Source organism: Phoca vitulina, unplaced genomic scaffold (genome assembly GCF_004348235.1).
Source record: "Phoca vitulina isolate PV1807 unplaced genomic scaffold, GSC_HSeal_1.0 scaffold17, whole genome shotgun sequence".
Taxonomy (NCBI): Eukaryota; Metazoa; Chordata; class Mammalia; order Carnivora; family Phocidae; genus Phoca; species Phoca vitulina.
In genome coordinates, this window is record NW_022589720.1 from 17,857,811 (window position 1) to 17,882,631 (window position 24,821).

The 24,821-nt window shown below is 35.0% G+C and overlaps 1 protein-coding gene and 1 pseudogene across 5 annotated transcripts in view; one reads left to right on the plus strand and one right to left on the minus strand.

Moving 5' to 3' along the window:
• CDH12 (cadherin 12) overlaps window positions 1-24,821 on the minus strand; it is a 1,003,710-nt gene that overhangs the window by 823,385 nt on the left and 155,504 nt on the right. The gene's annotated exons all lie outside the window — the stretch shown is intronic.
• LOC116639057 overlaps window positions 21,416-24,821 on the plus strand; it is a 63,279-nt pseudogene continuing 59,873 nt past the window's right edge.

A 24,821-nucleotide genomic window follows, 5' to 3' on the forward strand; every position in this document is an offset into this window, starting at 1 on the left:
ATAAATAAATAAAATCTTAAAAAAAAAAAAAAAAAAGAAAGAAAGATAGGTTGTAGGTTGTCTCCTTGGTTTTACAAAAAAAAAAAAAAATCTAATTGAATAAATTATTAATCTTTGTATACCACATGGATCTGCCTAACTTTATGTGTATTATATATATATTATACATATAATATATATATTATCATCTATATTATGTATATTGTGTGTGTGTATATATCCTTTACATCAATTCTCTCAGGTAGTAATTTATATTTCCCCAAAATACAGAAGGAATTTAAATGCAGAAAGTTTAAAAATGCTTGCTCAGGGCTACAAAGTTAATGAATGGTTGAGCAGCAAGGATATTAACAAGGTCAGTAAAACATACTGCTTTTCTATAACAAATCCAAAATCATGTCACCTAGCTCTCAGCTTCAGATTCTATAAGAAATTGATAGCAATATAAACTCTCTAGCTTCCATTTCACAATACAGAGTCAAAGAAATCTTTTTGGAGGAAAAAAGGGTTACATTAAAAAAATACTGACACACACACACACTAACACACATATATATTTCTCAATTTGTGCAACTCAAAATGGGAATTACTAAAACACTTCCAATATTAAAGTATTTGGGGAAGGAAAAAATAGAGAGCACTCCTTAAATTCAATAAATGGCACAGCTGAAAAAATAAGGCTATGTATGCCACCAAGGGAGATGATAATTACTTTTTTTTCTTTTTAATATGCACAGAGGGAAAAAGAGATATAATAAAATGGAAAAAGTAAACATTACCACATTGCTTGGTATTTAATCATTACTTTTATGTGTTTGTTAATAAGACTAAAAATGATGGAAATTTCTTCAGAATTATTTTTTTCCTATCCTAATGGTATACTTTATCAAAATGCTATAATGAGGTGAATGGAAATGTACTTCTATACATTATGGTTTACTTGCATTTTTCCTTGAATAATTGTCATAAAACCTGGTATGACATGTGTTATTTATGTCATTTAATTTTGGAGAAATTTCAGATAGCTGGGAAATGTCTGCTGCAAAATTGGTATCTCAAAGCCTTAAATGCGCTTTGGACAAAAGAAACTTCTTTTGAGATAGAGTGTAGTTGGCTCATGCTGCTTACTTCTAAAGCATTAACTAAATTAGTAGGTTTTTGCTGGCAGATACAGATGCCCATCCCGTTTAACTTCTCCACATTTTATGTCTTTTAAAGTATGTATACATAGGGTGTTCTTAAATTTTTCTATTAATAATGAAACAGCTTTAACTTACAATTATTCCCTTAGCTATCTTCAATTAAAAGAACATGCATGTTTATATTTTTCAGTTTTAGTATTGAAAACATATACTCTGATTTTAATATTTTATCATTTATATCCCATAAGAGTAACAGAGTCATTACAGAACATATACACAAACTAAAAAGTTCAACGAATGGAAGTAAATCATATAGAATAAATGCTACTATTGTAAACAATATTAATTTTTGTAAAGGTTGATTTATTTATTTGAGAGAGAGAGAGAGAGAAAGCATGAGCATGAGGAGCAGAGGGATGGGGAGAAAAAATCCCAAGCAGACTTTGCACAGAGCATGGAGCCCTACGTTGGGCTTGATCTCACAACACTGATATCATGACCTGAGCAGAAATCAAGAGTCAGATGCTTCTACTGGGTATTTACCCCAAAGATACAAATGTAGGGATCCGAAGGCGTATGTGCACCCCGATGTTTATAGCAGCAATGTCCACAATAGCCAAACGGTGGAAAGAGCCAAGATGTCCATCGACAGATGAATGGATAAAGAAGATGTGGTGTATATATACAATGGAATATTATGCAGCCATCAAAAGGAATGAAATCTTGCCATTTACAACAACGTGGATAGAACTGGAGGGTATTATGCTGAGCGAAATATGTCAATCAGAGAGAGACATGTATCATATGATCTCATTGATATGAGAAATTCTTAATCTCAGGAAACAAACTGAGGGTTATTGGAGTGGTGGGGGGTGGGAGGGATGGGGTGGCTGGGTGATAGACACTGGGGAGGGTATGTGCTGTGGTGAGTGCTGTGAATTGTGTAAGACTGTTGAATCACAGATCTGTACCTCTGAAACAAATAATACATTATACGTTAAAAAAAAAGAAGACATTAGGAAGGGAGAAATGAAGGGGGGGATATTGGAGGAGGAGACAAACCATGAGAGACTATGGAGTCTGAGAAACAAACTGATGGCTCTAGAGGGGAGGGGGTGGGGGTATGGGTTAGCCTGGTGATGGGTATTAAAGAGGGCATGTACTGAATGGAACACTGGGTGTTATACACAAACAATGAATCATGGAACACTACATCCAAAAAAAAAAAAAGAGTCAGATGATTAACTGACTGTCCAACCTAAGCGCCCAACAATACAAATTTTTTATACCTTTTTCATTTTTTTCTATGATTTATTTTCTTCAGTTTTGTCTTCCAAATCCCATTTAATATTTCAGCTTTTCACTTAATGTAAATTCTCTCATGTATACGAATGTTATATATCTCAGTTAAAGAATAGATAAGGTTCAACTATTTTAATGCATCATAGTTTATTTAGTTAGTCTTTCATCCATGGAAAAATACTTGTTTTGAATATATTGCTACTATAAACATCGCTATAATGAGCATCTCTGCATATAAATTTTCATTACATTAGAGTTCCACCATTTGAATTATTGAGCCAAAAGTTATTGGCATTTTAAATGCTGTTCACAAGCATCAAAGCCAGAGAAACCAAGGTTTTAATTTCTTTACAATATGTGGTCTCATCTTATCCTTGGTGAATAGTGTTTTTCACCACTATTCTGAAAAGGGAAAAACAAATCCCATTTTAATATCCCATTAGTGTCTGGAAAACAAAATGAATTTAAGCAAGAACGAGATAGGTTCATTTTAAGACTCTCTCCTAGACCCAAATATCCAAGTGTAGACAGTCTTTTCTACAACCATACCATTTTTCTTCAGGAGTATCCCATTTGCACCTTCCATACATCTGGACCCTCATTTTGGATGCACCCATTGTGAAATGGCCTTATTACAACCTATCACACCCACCCATATTACACAACAGAGTTATTGACAAAGACACAACATTAAACCTGCTAAATATGCATAAATCCCTTCAATTAAAACTCTGCAAGATCATATTCATGTCGAACATACAGACTAATTGTTAATATTCCTTAACTGTGCTAATGTAATTATTTGTGCAAATTAAATTCTTTCATTTTTTTTCTGAAATTTCACTGTACAATACTAATAGGAAACATCTCTACTGAAATGATAGTTAACTTTTAACTATGATTACACCCTTATTTCCACATTTACCATGTCCTCCAAAGTCACTTTTTAGTCATTTTTGTGTACCATCTTCCATCTATAGTCTAGATATTAAGTTCATTGAAGAAACGGTGCATTTAAGTCTTGAACCGTCAGTGTCATTCTTGATAATAGAAACAATCAAACAAACATCATCAATAAAAAACACCATCACAATAAGTGACAGTTCCAAAAAAAATTACTGTTTTGTGAGGAAATTTAACTTTCTTGAAAATTTCATTGAAAGGAATTGGTTTCTCCATTATGACATATAAAGTATTTATTTATTTACTCTGGGCTCAAATCTGAAATATAATGCACCCATCCTTTCTAAAATGAAAACCCAGAACATTTACTTTAATTTTACATCCTCCGTTGTCTCCTATTTCATGTTAGAGTTTAGTATCTTCTAGGTTAAAATTAGTTATAAGTTTATTTTGGGGGTTATCTTTAGATTGTAAAAGTACGGCAGACGCTAAAACAAATAGTCTCAAAAAAAAATAACCTTATGCTCATTCAGGGAAACTGTAGTCATTGGGGAAATCATCTAGTCCTTTTCCAATCATTAGGCAGTGCTATAAAACTGAAACAATAAAGCCAATCCACTCTCAATAGAGTGACTGGTGTAAAATTATGCTGAGGTAGCAATGTTCGATGTGTTCCACAACTAGTGTCTTGTAAACAAACACATCTGAGAGAGCAAAAACAGAATACGCTATTCAATCAAAATGAAAATATTATCAAGGCCTATTCTCTCACTGTGTCATTCAAGTAGATTCACACAGTATTTCATTTATGAAACTAATACATAATTCACTGCACACCGGCACCGTGGTGCACAGGGGAGATACACAGTTCACTCTGATACACAAGGCCCATGCCTTCACAACATTCATTCAAAGCACACAAATGCACACTGACATACACACACATGTAAATATGAATTAACTGCTGTTCTCAGATCCCTTCAGTTGTGCTGAGAAATTACAGTTGTGATTTGATAATATAAGGGAGGTCAGAGTTGTTTCTTTTGAGAAAGTATTGGCCACAGTGAGGTTGGAGAAACGCGTGAAAGGGAAGGAAAATTATGTCTAGGCAAAGGGTGCAGCTGTATAGGATGTGCAAAGTCACTGTGGTAGAAGGAAGTGCGATCATTTTCAGGCCAGTGTGGTTGGAGCACAGAGAGAATATGGCCCAGTACGTGGTGGAGGCCAGGGATATGTGGCTGGAGTTATTTAGATTATATTTGATGATGCCATCCTCTATCAAAACCTATGCTAGGTTTATTTCTGAATTTAGTAAAGGATACTGACTAGAGATATTTAGGGTAACAAAACAAAAATATGTATCATAAATGTAAGAGTAATTATTCTAAATGTAGTTTCCTGTTATCGGAGAGTAGCAAAAGCATGAAATAATCCAAAGACATTCCTGTGTATGACATTAAAAAGGAGCAGATCCCTTAGAAATGAAAATTTAAAGACACCTAGAAATTCTGGATAAATATATTTATAAAATGAATTCGCAAAACATTCTAGGAAATCCTCACAACACAAAGTGAAGCAGGCAGCCCTGGAAACTGACGTGCAATCTGCCATTTCGGCTGCCACTCTAGCCATCCCCCTGTGATCACAACCAAGGGCCTTGGATGCTTGGCCAAAAGAGGAGAGGGAGGAAACCTTCAGCATCAGCAAGAGGCAGCTTCAACTGAGACGGAAACACAAAGAGGGCCACTCAACTTTGAAAAGGTGGGTGGGGGACGGTTTTCTGTCCAACAAAGGAGAAATCAAGAAAGCTGGTCAGCCTCTGCCAGGCCCCCGTGCTGATGGGGAGAAAGGGAACAAACAAGCAAATACACTGAGGATTCCTAAACGCAGCCCCATCCTCATGAAATTTGTTGGGGAAAAAAAAAAAAAAAGAATGGGAAATGATAATTCAAGCAAGTAACCAGAAGGAGACAAATAATCTTTAATTTAAATATATTTGGCACAGGGAAGCATGTAAAACTGGACCGAAATGTACAGAAATTTTGTGTGTGTGCACCTAACAAACAGCCTAGAAAAATGTACAACAAAAAACTGATGAAATTACAGGGAGATATTGAGCCATCCTTGATCTTAACGGATTTAACAATATATCACCCATTAATTTTGTAATCAAACAGGAAAAAAATGACAGAGATTTTATTTTTATTTTTTTTATTTTTTTTTTTTTTAAAGATTTTATTTATTTGACAGAGAGAGACACAGCGAGAGAGGGAACACAAGCAGGGGGAGTGGGAGAGGGAGAAGCAGGCTCCCCGCGGAGCAGGGAGCCCGATGCGGGGCTCGATCCCAGGACCCCGAGATCATGACCTGAGCCGAAGGCAGACGCTTAACGACTGAGCCACCCAGGCGCCCCATAAAAAAATGACAGAGATTTTAATGTGTGCCCATTAAACTGCACTATTAACAATCATGACCTAATGTGCATTTCTGTACCACATAATTAAAAAAAATGTATGTTCTTCTCTTATATAAATGATAATTTGTGAAAATTATTCTTACATTAGGTCATAAGGCGTTCTCAACGAAATTCAAAGAATTAATGTACAGACCCCACCTTCACTGAATAGAATAGAAGTAAGTTAAAAATGAATAACCCATCAAAAAGTGGAAATCCATATAGTGTTGACATAGTACCATTGAAGCAAAGTAGTCATAAAGTTTACAATACAATTTTTTTCAGAGGAAAACTGAGAGCTCAGGTAATCGAGCATATGGCAGAGACTGAGAGGTGTAGTTCTATGATACTCATAGAAACACTGATCCTCTTTTTTTCTTTCCATTGGGAGATAGCCACACTGGAGTAGAGTCTGCATTTTCTAGTTTCCTTGCACTCAGGTGTGATTATACATAGGATTTCTGGCCAATGCAACTTGGCATAGATGAGTTACCTTACATCACGAGTCTTATATCGTAAGTCATACCATATGAAAGGCACTTCAACACAATAAAGCAGCCTAGGTTCCTGAACTAAAATATTAACTCTATTGGATTGCTTAAACCTAGACTGTTACATGAAAGATAAATAATATTCCATCGAATTTACATTATTTTGCATCTGTTTCATAGTCAATTTTATTTCCTAATCAATATAGAACTCAAATTGATTTCAAAAATACAGAATGTCTACCTCAGAAACCCTCAAGCTCCTAGTTTTGACTTTGAGAAGTTAGTATGTTTCATACTAAATATATTCTGCATTTGAGAAAAGAGAAATAAAATACATTTAGGTTTATTTAAAGCAGGGGTTGACTTTCCAAATATTTTTTATTCATCACAAGGAATAAAATTATCCTTGCACACATGTGCTGTTCAGATTCTAACACAGGAAAAAGGACACTGTCAGCCAGACGAGCTAAGATGCTAAGGGCTGTGGACAACTGAGCTACACAAAGATTTTTGGAATAAGATTTCTACCTAGGATCAATAAGTTGTTATTTTTGTTTGTTTGTTTTTGTTTTTTGTTTGTTTGGAATTAGGAAATTCCTTCCTAATGCTATTTATCTCAACCTTTTGGGGGCTAGGGTTCTTACCTAATATACACAGTGTAATAATGGCCTTTTCTGACTTCAGGTGCAATTAAACATTAAAAATTTGCAAAAGAGAAACACAGTCAGGGATGGTACAGGCAATCTATACCTTCCCATCACAGAATAAGAGAATTTCTAAATTCTATCTCACAATTAGCTGGTCTTTTACCTTTTCTAGTTGACAACCTTAATAGAGAGGACATCGTATTTGGGGTTGGAAAATCTAAGCCTATTTGGATTCTGCCCTTAGCCTCATAACAAAACAAAACCAGATTCATGATAACCTCACAGGATTGTTGTGAGGGTTAAAAATTATATTTGAAAGTTACTGGCACAATTAAAAATAAATAACCCATCAAAAAGTGGAAATTTTATTGGAGTGGAATAACTCATCAAAAAGTAGAAATACTGGGGCGCCTGGGTGGCTCAGTTGGTTAAGCAACTGCCTTCGGCTCAGGTCATGATCCTGGAGTCCCTGGATCGAGTCCCGCATCGGGCTCCCTGCTCGGCGGGGAGTCTGCTTCTCACTCTGACCCTCCTCCCTCTCATGTACTCGCTCTCTCTCATTCTCTCTCTCTCAAATAAATAAATAAAATCTTTAAAAAAAAAAAAAGTAGAAATATTATTTGTTATTTTTTTTTCTTTTTTTATTATTTTTTAAAGATTTTATTTATTTGTTTGACAGAGATAGTGAGAGAGCACAGCAGAGGGCGCGGCAGAAGGAGAGGAAGAAGCAGGCTCCCTGCTGAGAAGGGAGCCTGAGGACCCAGGGCTTGATCTCAGGACCCAGGGATCATGACCTGAGCCAAAAGCAGACAATTAACCTACTAAGCCACCCAGGTGCCCCTATTTATTTGTTGTTATTATTATTATTCTTTAATATCTATTTGGTCACTATGCATGAATGTCTTGTGTCAATTAGACTCTTACCACATAGAATTAAGGATCTTCATCTTAAATTGTTTGCTTCTCCATTAGAGCATCACACAGTATTCTTTATCCTAGTCCTTTCCCAAACAATGATTTGTAAAATTAAGAAAATCCAGGGAAAAATTAATGATAAAGAATAAAACTTTAATAAAGGAGAAAATAATAAATATAAACATTGCCATAGTGTCATATGAAATATGATATGAAAATCTGCAGTGGATTCTAGATGTCAAACCATGGTGGAAAATTAACTGGTTAACCAAAAAGCAAGGAGTTAATATGAAATCACAGAATGTGCAAATAGTCCTACAGGGTTTGCAATTCCATATGTTACCTGACAATATTTTAAAAGGTTTAGTAACACCCCCCCCCAAAAAAAAAGCACAGACTTCAAGAAGTTCTTCCTCTTTAAGAAACAAAATTCATCCTTAGGGGGGAAAATATATAGTTACTTGTTTTTAAGTGTGTTAGATGTTGTCTTGCCTTTAAGTTCCATAAGCTTGCGTTAAGTTTCTGCAAATTTGCTAATAAGCAGATTTTGCTATAAATCATTAAAACAATATGTAAATCTTATTTTTATGTTTAGAATTAAGAATTCCCAGTAAATGAATTTGTACTAAATGGAATATGGGATTTACCATATACATATTCTTAGAGGATGTTTTTAATTGGTTTTTCTAAACAATTTGTCAACTTATTCAATTCTCAGGGAAAACTAAAAAAATGTTTGTGACATAACACAGGAAAAATTAATAGTTGATTGATAAAAAAAAAACTTGAACTGAGTATGTTGATGGAACAAAAATAACTTTGTACTCTCTGAAAGGAAAACTTGAGAGCCATTCATCACAAAACCAAATCCATAATCTAAGGCTTAAGTTAACTTGAATTTGTTGAATAGAAAGCTGCCATTTAAGGTCCATATTTTCTAATATTCACTCATTATTATGTAGGACTTTTGAGTCAAATTAAATTTTATTTCATAAAATTTTTTATGTACACACACCTACGTCTGCATCAGTATTTTAACCTAGTCACTTCAAGCAGTGCAAGACACATAGTAAATGCTCAGTAAATGATGCTAGACTATTATTACCTTGACAAGAATGCTTCCATATTTACCCCATGAAATCTGGACATTTTATAATGGTAAACACAATTATGTTTTTAAAAAAATGTTTGACATAAAATGTAGTGTCAGTGGCACCTGGGTGGCACAGTTGGTTAAGCATCCAACTCTTGATTTTGGCTCAGGACATGATCTCAGAGTTATGAGATCAAGCCCTACATCGGGCTCTGCGATGGGCCTGAAGCCTGCTTAAGATTCTCTTTCCTTCTTCCTCTGCCCCTCCCTGCTCCCCCTCTCTAAACAAAACAAACAAAAATGATGTCAAACCATTATGTCCATAATTTCATGTATTCATTTGCCCTGAAAAAAATTTGTTTGATTAGAGTTGCATACTTATTTTTTCCTTTTAATGTTATTATAAATATAAAATACATTTTATAAGTTTCTCAGGATCAAAACTCCATTTTTATTTATTTTTATTTTTTTGTATTTGTTTTAACCAACAAAAGACTTTTGGGCAACTAATCTAGATGCTCCTGGACCGTTATTTTAAATCCGATGTAATCATATTGAGATCCATCTATTTCAGAAAACCTGTTCCAAAAAAGGACTCAGGCCAAAATAGTTTATTTTCCATAGTATTTGGAATCAAACTCTTGGGTTTAACCTGGAATTTTTTGAGTACTGCATTTTGAAGTGGAATGCTAGCCCTAACCATTAGCCCTTGGGAAGTCTATTCCATGGAAGTTTATTTCAGGCATGCGGGAAGTGAATTTGTGTTTGGGCAAAGTACAAGTGATGTTTCCAAACTTGCGGTTGCTATAACATCAGCTTTGCCATCCGGTACATCTGTTATCTAGAGCTTTATATTCCTCCACAGTCATCAGCACAGACACTCAGGGTTTTTCAAAAATTAAGCCTTAAAATCACAGTATTACTTCAGACATCATATGTTAATTGGTAAATCTAAGAATCTTGTTACTTATCTTTTCAGTTTCTCTGAAAAATAATTTGATGATATTACCTCAGCTGCCTAAGCATGATTTCATGAATTATAATTTGATAGCATTTATTCAGCTGACTGAAGAACAATATAGGTCGATTCCATCCGAAGAATGCATCTGCATGCCTGAGGAAAACTTATTTGAAAGTATTGTTTATCTCCCTTGCTCACAGATTCAGCAGTCACTTACGTGTTGAGACTCTGTGCCAAGCACTGGGATGTATGCTGGGGCCCATGGAAAAGGATGAGAGAGAGGACCTGTCTCTCAGAGTTCAAAACAGAGCACAGAACCTGATTCATTAAAATAGATAGGACTCAATGGACAACACAGAGAAAACTGAAGAATAGGAGTGAGAACCAAAATACTATCAACATCAGAGGGGAGAGAGTAGAGGAGCATTTACTGATGGATGGGTGAAGGGTGGATGAGGATGCAGGTAACTGGAATACATGCTCTAAAAAGAAAGGATGTACAAATGTGATCCAAAGCAGCTGTCAAGTTTAGAAATGGGAGGTAGATAAATAATATGGGAAAAATCCGTTTTCCAGAATTCATTTCTTGGAGAGGTGCTATCTTTGTTTGGAATAAATATTTGGATTATTTGCTAAGGTGTGGGGGGGCGGCAAGAAGGGGGTAAAGTTCTATTGTTCTAAGGAGACCTGTTTGCTACAATGCTTCAGGTTGTTCCTGATGTTTGCAACATGGGAACTATTTCCTGCTCTGCCCTATATAGTACTTAATATACGTCTAATTTAGACCTTTCTGTTGAATGTTAACATTGTTCCTGGTCATGCCTAAAAATGAGTATCTACGTCCACTGAGGAAAGATAAGCATATTCCTTAAATAGAATTATTTTAAATTGAGAGAGTTTTCTATCATGGGGGCTTTTCATAAATCACGTGCATGTTTAATTCACAGCAGGGCCCTAGACACAAGGAATGTATTCACTTTCTGACTGCATCCTGCATTTTAAGAATGGCTATTTTAGCTAATCCATGTTTATTAGATACACATCTATTGTGAAAACTACTCAAATTCATCATACTCAACTTCCACTTCCTGAGAAGAACATCAGTTTATGTCTTTAGAAAGTAATATAAATACCCTGTAATACAATGTAGATTAGAGGAAGCTATACTGTGCTTTGTCCTGAAAAAATAAATTGGTAAATACAAGTCTAAAAATCGTACCACTCTTGGGGCACCTGGGTGGCTCCATCAGTTAAGCATCCAACTCTTGATTTTTGGCTCAAGTCATGATCTCTGGGTTGTGAGATTGAATCCTGCGTCTAGCTCCGCACTAGGCATGAAGCCTGCTTAAGATTCTCTCTCTCCCTCTCCTTCTGTACCCTCTCCCCCCCAAAAAAAATCATACTCTTTCCATCACCCACCCAACTCTCACCTCTACAGATAAAGTGAGAGCTCTAGTATTTTGTGGACGGTAAGCCCTTTATACAGATGGGGAGTAAAATACCCTGGAAATTCTAGTGCTGCTGGTACTGGGAACAGAAGAGAATACTTTTGTTGTTGTAGGTTACACTTCACTGGGTTTTTTATTCAAGGAACTAAAATCAAGGTTTTTTAAAAGGCACTATAAATATTAGAGGTTTTGTTTGTTTGTTTTTGTTTTTTTTTAGGTTAAACTCATAGGACATTGTGTAGTGACGAATGTTGGTCCTCGATTACTGGGAGGTGATCTCTAGACTTCTGGATAGGAGTCCTGTCCGATAGGAATGTCTTCATTTTACTAGAACTTTGGCTGCCAGACAGTCTTAACAATGTAAATTGTGATGGGGGATTTTAAGGTCTAAAGGTATTAGCCCAAACTTCTGGGAGAGGCTAGAAGGTGAAGGTCAGCCAAGAAGGAAGTGTGTGATCAAGCTCCAGTTAAAACTCTAGACACCAAAGCCTCTGAATGGTGGTACTTCACATATTGTCACATTTCCTGACTGGAAAGAGGTAAAAGTTCCCATGATCCCACAGAGAGAGAATGACTGGAAGCTCCAAGTTTGCACCCCTTTCTGGGTCCTGTCTTGTAAGTTTCTTCCCTTGGCTGAATTTAATTTGTATCTTTTCCCCAAATAAAGTGTGAGCGTAAATATACGGTTTTCACCAAGTTCTGTAAGTCCTTCTAGTGAATTATCAAACCTAAAGGTGGTTAAGAGGGACTGTCAAATTCATATCCAGCTAATCTAAAGCAAGAGTGATCCTGAGGCCCCCAAACTTACAGCTGTTATCCGAAATGAGGGTAGTCTTGGGGGACTAGGATCTTAAAACTTTCCTCCCTATGGACCATGATTTCTGGATTTGCTTTGCCTAGGAGAAGGCAAGGCATTACATACCTTTCTTAAGGGGAAGGGTACAGGACAGGGAAAAGGTGAATATTTTATATTTCTTGAACTATTATTTTCACTAATCCTCTTTAAAAGCTTAGCAGACTCTATATGGTTTGCAGCAAGATCTGAGATTCTTCCCTCCCCTATTTATTGGCTCTGTGACCTTGAACTTGCTACACTTTCTTAGACTTAGCTTTCATATACTCATCCTTACAGGTGCTATATTAGCATCTATTTCAAATAACTTTTGGGAGGATTAAATGGTATAGTGCCTATCAACGTATTAGTATTAACACTTTTGTCAAGTTTAAGAAATGTGGTCTCCCATTCTGAAAAGACACCTTTTCTGATGGAGACCTTCTTTCTCCTCTTCTCACTTTGGGATGGGGAGGAATAGCTACAGATTGTGAACTTTCTCCAGATGGAATAATAGGGAGAGAAAAGCCTAAACAAGTAGTTCTTACCCAAAACATTCCTACACCTGGTACATCTAATGGCTGTTTTTCTTGTTAAAATACAAAATGAAAATAAATACAATATACTAGAGATATTGTGTGCAATATTAATTCAGAAAATGTCCACCATGAGAATAAATATAAATACTTAAAACATTAAAAAATCTCATAGGTGTTTCAAGTTAAATAGAGGTATCTTTTTTTTTTTTTAATAAAGATTTTATTTATTCATTCATGAGAGACAGAGAGAGAAAGAGAGGGGCAGAGGGAGAAGCAGGCTCCCAAGGAGCAGGGAGCCCAATGCGGAACTCGATCCCAGGACCCCAAGATCATGACCTGAGCCGAAGGCAGACGCTTAACCATCTGAGCCACCCAGGCGCCCTAGAGGTACCTTTAATAATATAACAATTAAATGACTTTCTTCTGGGAAAATATATTATTATTACACAACTTTGGTGTCATAATGAAACTTTCATATATATCAATATTCCGTGCACCATTTAAAATACACATCTACATACCCAATGCAATAACAAAGTAATTGTCTTTCTTAGAAAGGCCCAATATTCTTTCTTCGATTTCACAACTTTGCATATACCATTACCCTAATCCAGAAAACCTTTCCACCTCTCTATCTGCAAAGGTATTTCACATTCGATATGAGGACCCTTAATTTTAGCACTTCTTCAATCCTAAAATACAGAAATTTTGACATTAACGTGTCTAAAACCAAGAGACATCATATATTTAAACTGTATTTTGACAACCCCCGCCCCTCTGGCCCATGAGGGTAGCAACTTCATCCTTTGTGCTTCTCCCAGCCCTCTGAAGACTTTAGACTTCAGCATTTTTGTTCTTCATCTAATAATCTGTTTGCATGTGTATCTCCTATAATGGAGGAGGCTCCATTGGGTGCTAGAGCTTCCTCTGAGGGAAACTGGTTTCATATACTCTTCTCAGAGCCGACCCTGGCTGAAGCAAGCACAGTAGCCTCATTTTCTACAACACACAAGACACTGGGGCAAGGCAGTCTGTGTGTGCCTTCTCTCCCCATGTGCTGCTGGCCCAGCACTAGAATTTATTTTTAAAAAAAATGAATGGAATGAAATGGAATAAGATGAAGTAAAATGAAGTAAAATAAAATAATTATCTTTGTGCTGCCACCAAAGTGGCTCTTCTATGGACAGGTTTTCAGTGGCATGTCTGTCCTCCTTTGGCTTTTGATTATACCCTCGAGTGTCTCCTCTCACCTTTGTGACACAATTGTAATATGTATTACAGAGCCCACCAGATGGGGCCATACTTATTTATCTGTTTGCCTCCTGCACTGTGAGCTCCTAGAAATCACTAACACAGTCCACGCATCTCTGTACCCACAGCAACAACCACATTGCCTGGAATATAGGCAGCATGGTTCTGTCTTAAGAAATGACATGAAACGTAAAGACTTAAGAGTGTGTTGTTGGTGTCATGCTCACCTTCAAGCTAAGTTCAACTCCCATCCCTTACAGAGTCATGTAATGAAGCTATGTTGTGGCACACTTTATTGTAAAACAGCTCTTTATTTTAGGGACGCCTGGGCGGCTCAGTCAGTTAAGCGTCTGCCTTTGGCTCAGGTCATGATCCCAGGCGTCCTGGGATCGAGTCCCGCATCAGGCTCCCCGCTCAGGGGGGAACCTGCTTCTCCCTCTGCCTGCAGCTTGTACTCTCGCTCTCTCTCAAATAAATAAATAAATAAATAAATAAAATCTTTTAAGAAAGGTAAAAAAAAAAAAAAAAAAAAAAAACAGCTCTTTATTTTAAAGCCCATGGTCTTAATACATAAGTGAAATTTCTTTAAATGTGTACAGTTAAAATACACAAGGACTTACCATTATATTTTCAATTATAACTACTAAAAATAGGGCATAATGTAATAAATCCTAAGCCAGGGAAGAATCAAGAGACTGCAATTGATTTAAGTATTCACAAATTCAAGTGAAACATATACATTTTGCAGTTAAATTAGGTAAAATAAATCCACCCAGATGTCTTGCCAAATATGAGTACACATAGCTGCTGTTTTTAGCTCCTTCATACATATGTCCCTTCGGAGCAGATGTATATCCATATTCACTCAGGAAATAGTGTGCGCTTGCATATCAAGTATGAAAGAAGAATGAGTGTACAGATGAAAATAACTGCTCTCTACGGGAAAACTCTTAAATCGATGCTAGATTTGCGTTTCTGCCCATATGTGTTTACGTACCTTGAGTCGTAGCTGAGCAAAGTGTATAATTCTGATGTTTCTATTCCTGTTGCATCATTCTGGCACAGAGTTATTGTAAAATATCACCCTAAATGAAGCTGAATTTCACTGAGGGCATCCCTTAAATATAGCTTGTAAACACTGAAAAGCACTTCGTGTTTGAGGGGCAATATAATTCAACATATCTTTATAATAACTCTGAGAAAGATCAGAAAATATAATGCTACTGTAAAGAATATAATTGCTAATTCTTTCCTCTAAAACGTTTATATGGCTTTCATTTTATAGCCTTTTTTCTTATTATAAATATAAGGCATGCTCATTGCAGAAAATCTCAAAAATTTACAAAAGTACAAAAGGTAGAAAGGTATTGGAAGAAAAAAAGGAAACTCACACGCTTCCCACACTCCTTAAGTATGTACTATACTGCATTACAAATAGAGGATAGAAAATCACTTTTACTGCATTATACGTCTATGTGTTTTCCTATAAAGTGCCCAAAATAATAGAAGAAAGAGGATTAATTACAAGTTTAATCTTGGGGCACATGGGTGGCTCAGATCATGATCCCAGGGCCCTGGGATGCAGCCCAGTCAGGCTTCCTGCTCAGCGGGGAGCCTGTTTCTCCCTCTCCTGCTTCCCCTGCTTGTGCTCTCTATCAAATAAATAAGTAAAATCTTAAAAAAAATTTTTATCTTAAATTGGGGTCTAGGGGCGCCTGGGTGGCTCAGTGGTTGAGCGTTTGCCTTCGCCACAGGTCATGATCTCGGGCCCTGGGATCCAGCCCCTGGTAGGGCTCCCTTCTCAGCGGGGGGAGTATGCCTTCCCTTCTACCTCTGTTCCTGCCCCCCCCCCCCCCCCCACCCCATGCCTTTTCCCCCCTCTCAAAAAAAAAAAAAAAAAAAAAATCTTTAAGAAAGTTAAAATCATAAACTGGGGTCTAATAGTGAATAGAAAATCATCTATGAGAATACTAAATATAAAACATTTCAGTCCAGGGCTAAGAGCGAAGATGTCTGTGAAGGCCCATGGACAGATAAAACAACCAAATGCCCCTCATCCTAGACAGAGATCTACAACTTCAGGACCCTCCCTGACACAATCACTGTTCTTGAAGCCCAGTGCCTTTAAAACCTTCACTGTTGATTCTCGACTCAGAGGCATTAACTTGAAGAAAAGGTAGTTTGTTTTTCTCTCATTTTCTTTTTTAAGATTTACTTGGGTAATTACAAGTGGGAAAGGGGAAGGAGGAAAGTGATTTTAGGGATAATTTCCTTTGGCTTTTCAAAGTACAGTTTCTGGAAATGAAATCTGACAGAGAAGAAATATAATAAGCATACACTCAGTTCATAGGGTGATGACAATAAAACTCGAGCATAAAACATATCATGTTTGGGGAACATTTCTAAGCTCTTTATGTCTAGTTTCTCATTTTTCACAACAGCGTGATCAGTATGTGCTACTATTTTCTCCATTTTACATTTGAGCAAACTGAGGCACAGAAATTTATGTAAATTCCTTGGCATCACAAAGGTAGCAATTGCCCAAGACAGACTGTGAACTCAGGCACTCTGGAATTGGGGTCTGAATTCGTAATCACTATAATGGAGAGCTTAGAGTTATCCACTGTTAACACATCAGACTCCACCCCCCCAAAAAATTTGTATTTTGATGGCACAACAAATTTTTCAAAATATAATTTTAAATGACTACATAACGTTCTATCTTTTAGAGATGTTATGGCTCACCTAATCAATCATTCCTCTTTTTTTAGATTGCTTCCCATTTCTTGCTATCATGAATTCAGCTGTGATAATGCTGCAAAAAAATATCTTGTTACTGTATTAATGACTTTGAACTTAAAAATTGTTTTCTATAATTATTTTCAAATGATTTCTTTTTTTTTTTATTTCTGATAGAATTTTACCAATTTTAGTTTCATCAGGAGCCTATGAGGAGACTCAGCTCATCACATTCTCAGTAATATAAAATACTACCAACTTAATTTTAACATGTTAGGATACTGTGATCTTTAAGGCAATTTTTATGAGACATATATCAACTTTTTTGATTGTTTCTATGAAGTACAACAGTAAGAGAGAGAAGAAATTCCAGATTTGAACACAATTCTTAGCTGTATGACATCACATATGAACTCTTTCTGAGCTTCAATTTTCTCACCACCCTAATAGGTCTATGACTTGCACCATCTAATTTAGTGGCTTATGGTAAAAAATAAATAAATATTATGTGAACATGCTCTGTCAACTGTAAAGTGCTATCCAAACTTACACTATTGGCTGTTGATACCATGAGGAATGGACGAATGACATTTTTTACTGTGGCACAAGAAACTGAAAACTGTTTACTACAGCACTAAAATTAAGGTAGCTCATTCTGTTTTATCCTTGGCTCTTATCTATTCATTCTGTGTGAATTGTCTGAAGTAATATGCAAAGACTATAATTCCTGCTTCCAAAGAAAAGGACATTAATAGATGTATATTCTTTTAGGGTCATGAGGTGGATAGCAGAAACAAAACATAAAGATCCACGGATTTTGATTTTCTTTCTCTCTCTTTTTTTTTAGAGAGGTGGGCGGGAGGGGCAGAGGGAGACTGCCTAGCGCAGGGCCTGAAATGGGGCTTGATCTCACAACCCTGAGATTATGACCTGAACCGAAATCAAGAGTTGGATGCTTAACCGATTGAACCACCCAGGTGCCCCAAATTCTGATTCTCTTTTAAAGCATAAAGATATATAACATGTACTCATTTTAAAAATGTTTTTTTAAAATTTTTATTTTTCAATAGACTTTATTTTTTTAGAGCAGTTTTTGGTTCGCAGCAAAATTGAGCATAGAGAAATTTCCACTGACACAACATTGTCACCTAAAGTCTGTAAGTCACCCAAAGTCTTTCAGTAAGGCTCACTCTTGGTGGTGTTTATTTTATGGGTGTTGACAAAAGTAAAATGACATATCCCTGCCATTATAGCATCATATAGAATAGTTTCATTTCCCTAAACATCCTCTGTGCTTGGCCTATTAATCACTCCTTCCTGTCTCAACACTGGCAACTACTATTGCTTTTACAATCTTCATAGTTTTGCTTTTTCCAGAATGTCATATACTTGTAGTTACACAGTATGTTGTTTTTTCAGATCAGCTGCTTTCACTTAATAACATACATTTAAAGTTCCTCCATGCCTTTCACGATTTTGATAGCAGGTTTTTTTAGTTATGAAATATTTCTCCATTGTCTGGACATACCATAGTTTATGTATCCATTCACCTATCAAAGGACATCTTCATTACCTCCAGATTTTGGCAATTATGAATAAAGCTGCCATAAACATCCATGTGCACATTTTTGTGTGGATATATGTTTTCCACTCATTTGGGCAAATAGCAAGGAGCACTACTGCTAGATCTTATGGTAAGACTATGTTTCACTTTGTAAGAAACTGCAAACTGTCTTGCAAAGTGGCCATGCCATTTTACAATCCCACCAGCAGTGAATGAGAATTCCTGTTGCTCCACATCCTCACCAGCATTTGGTGGTCTCAGTGCTTTTTGTGTTTTGGCCATTCTATTAGATGTGTTGTGATATCTGAACATACAGAAGAGAATACTTCAAAGCTCACAAATGTTCTATGCTTATTTCAATACAATTGAATAGATTCTTGGAGAGATTGAGGATACTCTTCCTCCCAGAAAAACAAAGAATTTCAGACCTTCATTCTAGAAGCAATACAAACAGGACCTATAGTGATTGCTGAAGCAGTAGACTATGCATTCATATAAAAACTCCATGAATGTTTACTCATTGTCTTATTTTATAAACATTATGTTAAAAATAAATAACATTATGCAGATATACATTTCTTTAGCATTCTCAAAGTATTTTTTAGGTGTCTTTTAACTAATTATTATAATAAAATGAAATGAATAAATGGGAGAGGTTATCACCATTCTGCATCTAAAAATATGTCTTCTGTTTATTAGATGGATTATGAACAGCAGCTTTCCATTTTCATTGTTATCAGGGATGTTACTAAGAATTAAGATGAAACTTGCAAAATGGAAAACTCAATGGACAGATCTTGAACAGGTCTTTCATAAATGTCTCCATTTAGTACTAAGTAGAATTACACAAAACATTAAGGAGAACATCAATTGCTTATATTATTTTGACTGTTGATCGTCTGTTTTAGTACATATTTTCCTTGATTAAATATTTTTGAAAGATTTAGAAGATTCAGATTTTAATACCTATTTATTTCTTATTATTAGCTAAAAAGAAGGTAGTGCAAGTTAGTTCATTTGGAACTATAACACATCCTGCCAGACAAGACAGCAGAATTAGAACACTATTTACTGCATCCATAAGTTATAAATTATTTTTCTCTGTATATTATTTATATGACTTTATGTATCCGGTCAGTACTCATTTAGATTTACCCACATATTTACCATTTCATGCCTTGTCACTGCTTCGAGTATCTTTGGAATCTAGTGCTCCTTTAAAACACTAATACAATGTTTTTCTGAGTTTATGTTTATTTAAGTTTGTATTTCCTGGTAATAAATTCCTTTTTGTTTTGTCTGAAAATGAATTTATTTTGCTTTTATCCTGAAAGGGTATTTTAGATAGGCAGATAATTTTAGGTGGTTGGGTTCTTTTTTCATTTTATCACACTGAAGATGTTCAATGATCTTATGGCTTTTGTTAGAATTCAGTTCTCAATGATTCATCTGAATGTAGTATATCATTTTTCTTATGCAGCTTTTTAGTATCTTTTACTTTTGTTACAGACATTTTTATATTGCAAGTAGTAGTTGTGTAGTTGTGAATTTCCTTAAACTTGTCCTGTTTAAAAGTTGAAGTTTTTGAATCTCTAAATTACTATTTCATTCATATCTAATAAATCTCAGTCATGATCTCTTCAAACACAGCTACTGCACCATTTGTTTTCCCATTTCCTTATGAGATTCCAAATAAATATGTAAGTTGTTTTAATTCTACTTTCAATATAATTTATATCTTTTGGTGAGTTTTATCTTTTTACTTCATGCTTCTTTGATACAGAGCTTCCTCACCATTAATTCTCTCTTTATTTTCTCCACCCTACTTACAAACCCACTGATTGGATTCTTAACATTAGTTACTGTACTTTTTTTAGTTCTAGTAATTCTATTTAATACTTTTATTATTCTACTTGGCAACTCTGCTATGTGACTTTTTATATTTCCTAGTTCTCTGCCAAAGTTTTTAACCTTTTAATTTATCTTTTGAGTACAATAGGTAGATAAAGTCTAGATGATTCTATTCATCAAGAAATTCTCTTGGTCTCTTTTGATAGTCATATTTCTTTATGTTGTCATTCATACTGTCCTATCTTCTCAACTGCTTTATTAATTTTTACTTCAGACTGGATATTTTATTCATAAAACTGTTTATAGTAATATCTTGAGGACTAGCATCACATTAAATTATTCCAAAGAAGTTTTGTGTTTGCTTCTCCTGGGCATCTGCAGGCAACAGCTATCTGGGATCAACTTAAAACAGGGTTTATGAACTGCAGGATTATTAGCATTTGGGCACAGGTAAATGTTTGTTGTGGGAGGCTGTTCCATGTACTGTAGGAGACTCGATAGTCTTCCTGGTCTCGGCTCATTAGAAAGCAATGTCATCCTCTTCCCCTAGTTGTGACAACCATAATATCCCCAGACACTGCCAAATGTCCCTTGGGAAAAAAAACAAAAAACAAAAAACTGCCACCAGTTAAGATCTACTGACTTAACCCAATTTTAGAGAATGAGATTCCTTGGCACATTCAAATTGATTAAAGAAAGCTATACTAGAACTCACATGTTGGCTCTTTTACTTATTCCAGTCTTAAACCTAAGGTATGGTTCCTCAGGCCCACCATCCAAACTTTAAATTTTTACTGGAGTCCCTCAGTCATGGTAGGATCCAGGCTCTACTTGCACTTTCCTTAGGATGTAGGTGTAACTGCATTGCTTCATCTCAGTCTCTTCTTCTAGATTTGTAAATATGCCCAAGGTAGTGGGCTTGGGTGACTCAGTCTGTTAAATGTCTGATTCTTGATTTCAGCTCCGATTCTGATCTCAGGGTCGTGGGATTGAGGCCTTCACTGGGCTCCCCATTCATGAAGGAGTCTGTTGAAGATTCTCTCTCTTTCTGCCCCTCCCCCCCAAAATACAAAAATCTTTTTTAAAAAAATATGCCCAAGGTAAAAGCATACTGGAATAATGGATTGCTTCTCTAAAATTTAGATGAGCAGTTCCTCATCACTATGTTAGCTCTCTGTATTAATGTTCTAGCACTGTTGCAACAATTCATCACACACTTAGCACCATAAAAATGCAGACTTATTATCTCACAGTTTCTGTGAGTCAGAAGTTGGGAGACGGCATGAGCCTCATAAATCCAAAATCCAAGTGTTGTCAAGGCTCTGGTTCTCAGTCTCAGGATCCTTTCCAAACTCAGTGGTTGTTGACAGAGGTCATTTTCTTCTTATACCTTCTACATGGTCCCCTGGATCTTCAAGCCAGCAAAGGTATGATGGATTGTCTTTGTGTTTCAAATCTCTATGTCTTCTGCTTCTGCAGAAGGACTAACATAAGGGCTCATATGATGAAATTGTACAGCTGGATAATCCCCCTATTATAAAGTCAACGTTTACTAACCTTAATTACATCTTAATTATGTCCGTTTACCTGAACAAATGCATGGGTATGATATCTTCTCATACTGACGGTCCCAGGAACTAGGGTGTGGAAGCATCTTCGGGACTATAATTTTACCACACTCATCAATGCCTTCAGAAATATTTTTTTTTTAATATTTTTTCTAGTTATCCTCAGCTGAAGCACTGGCCTGAACACTAACTCTGCCATTACTGAAAGTGGAATTCCTTTTGGTAAAGTTTTTGTTCAGTACTTTAAAAGTTTCTCTCACAATTTTCTCCATTTGACCAGTATAGGGGATCAGACTGTCCATTTGTGTAATGGGCTAATAAGGTTCAAATCTCAGGTGTTCACTTATTCTTCTATGACTTTCTACAAATTTTCTCATTTCTTTATGACTTACTTTTGACATCTATTAACTTGTAACTACATTACCTAAAATACTGAATTATTGTGAGAATTAAATTAAGATATATAAAGTCACTTTGAATGATAAAACATGTATACTAAATGTTAATTTTCAGAATGTTCATTTTTATTATTAAACTTCAGAAAAACGTATTTATACTTAAAAAATGCAGATAAATCGAAAGCAGCCTACTCATCTATATTTTAATCCCCAAAGAAAACACATCTTTAGAAATAGTGGACCTCATTGTATACTGCCTATATTAATCTAAAGGATAAGTTATAACCAGATATTTAATTAAAGAACAAACATACACGCACAACAAAATTATGCCTTTCTATCATTCTTTAACCTTGATTATTCTTAAAACTCTGGAATAGATATTTAGAAAATCATTATCCTAAATGAGACAAACTGTCTTGTCCTGGGATCGGTTTTTCATGAGCTATGTACTTTTTTGTCAGTCTGTAAAAATATTTTTATAAAAATGTTTCAGCAGTAGGCATTAAATAATGTAAGAAAAATTAGTCTTAAGCTGTACAGCTACATAAACACAGGATATGACTGCAGATTTTAAGGCAAACCATGTTGAACATGTTTGAATTCAAGTTGAAATATAATGTTTTAGTACATTCACACCAATTCTCAAAGAAGAGTGTCACACATAATTATAAAGAACTCAGAAAAAAGCACAAAAGGCCATCTGTGAGATTTGAACAAAGCTGTTGAAAATACTTCGTTCATCTTACAGTTAGGAATTCTAAAGTTTAAGTAATTGGTGTTTAGCTGAGTGGAAACTCACACTGGGGGGAAAAGTCACTGGGAAAAATCAAATGTAGGAAGGATGATTTGTAAAATTTTGGTCATCTGAAAGTTTTCCATTAGAATTGAAGTAACTTTTCTATTTACACATAAAAATAATTCCCTAAGGAAAAAAATACACTAATATAGACACAGGCAAAAATTAAAACCCAAAAGAAATAGCAGCTACTAAAAATTATTTTCTCATATATGTGTAGCCAAATTCTTCACTTTTTATTTGCCATTTCACAATTAAAATATTAAAAAGATATTGGAGCTAAGAACTGGGAAGTTGTTTTCTCCTTAATCAAGTGTTCTCACTTCCTCCCATAGATCTGCTTAGTTTCCTTCCTCCTGTACCTCATTTTCATCAAAAGCATCTCTTAAGACTGGTTTGTAAATGTTGCCGCACTTTAGAATCCTTTGGAGATATTTTAACAATTCTACGCCTGGCCTCACTACACACTAATTAATCAGAATCCTTGGAAATAAGACCCAGTCATCAATTTTTTTAAAACTCCACAAGTGATCCTCATGTGAAACCAAGTTTGAGAACCAGTGTTTTCTGAGCAATTGTAGGCCAAATGTAGTTGGTATCTAAAAGTCAAGTCTATTTAAAATATGGGGATAAAACAAAAACATAAATATGGATGTTACAGATTATGAAATCAGTAAGCATCTTATTGTCATTAAAAGATTAGGATTTCAATGGTTAACTAGACTTTTGGGGGTGATCACTTTCTAGTATCCACAGATGTTGAATTATAATGTTGTAAAGCTGAAACTTATTTAATAACAATATTTTTTAAATGTCCTATATGTCTTCTAGGCAGGAATTCAGTCCATGGCAGCTTGGTGTGTAACTGATTTGAGCACCTGTATGTGTCTCACGTGGCTGTTGTAATAAACATAGCAATTCCAAAAAAATCCTACTATTCCTCATGAAGGTATGCATATTTTTGTGTAAACATATAACTGTGTCTATGGGTGTGTTTAATGATATAACATTACTGTCATATAGGTAGAGAGATGGATATATCAGTAGTGATTATCAGAATATATAGAAATATAAAATATATATACAAATATAAAAATGAAAATACACATTTTATTAAGACAAAAGGCTAAAATCTTTGACTTGGAGAATGAATGGAGACAATCCACTTTTACTTTCCACAAAAACTCAGTTGCATTCTTTGACAAGCTTTGTCAATGAATATTCAATTATCTCTTAATATTTCAAGTTTACTTCTGTAAGCGACAAGCAATGGGGTTATGACTGCTCAATTCTTGGAGGGTCTTTCCTTATACTGAAATTAAATGTACTTCTAAATCACAGTAACTGTATCTATGTTTGCCTTATGAATCAATTTTCAATGAGAAATTGTTAATTTAAACATCCTTCAGTTTTTACATACAACTATGACACTGCTCAGCTAAAATAATCTGCCTCTTAAACAATTAAAATGCTATAGGTGAATTGTTTTAAACATGAAATTAGTACTGACCATAACTAAAGGTAAGTCAGTATAAATAACCAAATATATTATATATATATAATTTTATATATATAAATATTATATATAAATGTAGTAATAATATTGAAGTAAAAACAAAGAAAATATGAGAGAAGAGTTAACATAGTTTTAATATAGCTAATATAGTTTTTAGATATATAAATATATATTTACATATATACAAATATATATTTAATATATAATTATTATTATATATTAAATATATATTTAAATATTATATATGTGTGTGTATATATATATAAATATAAATATATATTTATATATATATGTGTGTATATATATATAAATATAAATATATATATATATATATATATATATATATAGTAACTATTGAAGGACAAACAGGATGAATCATGAGAGAAGGCTGAATTGTATCCACCAAA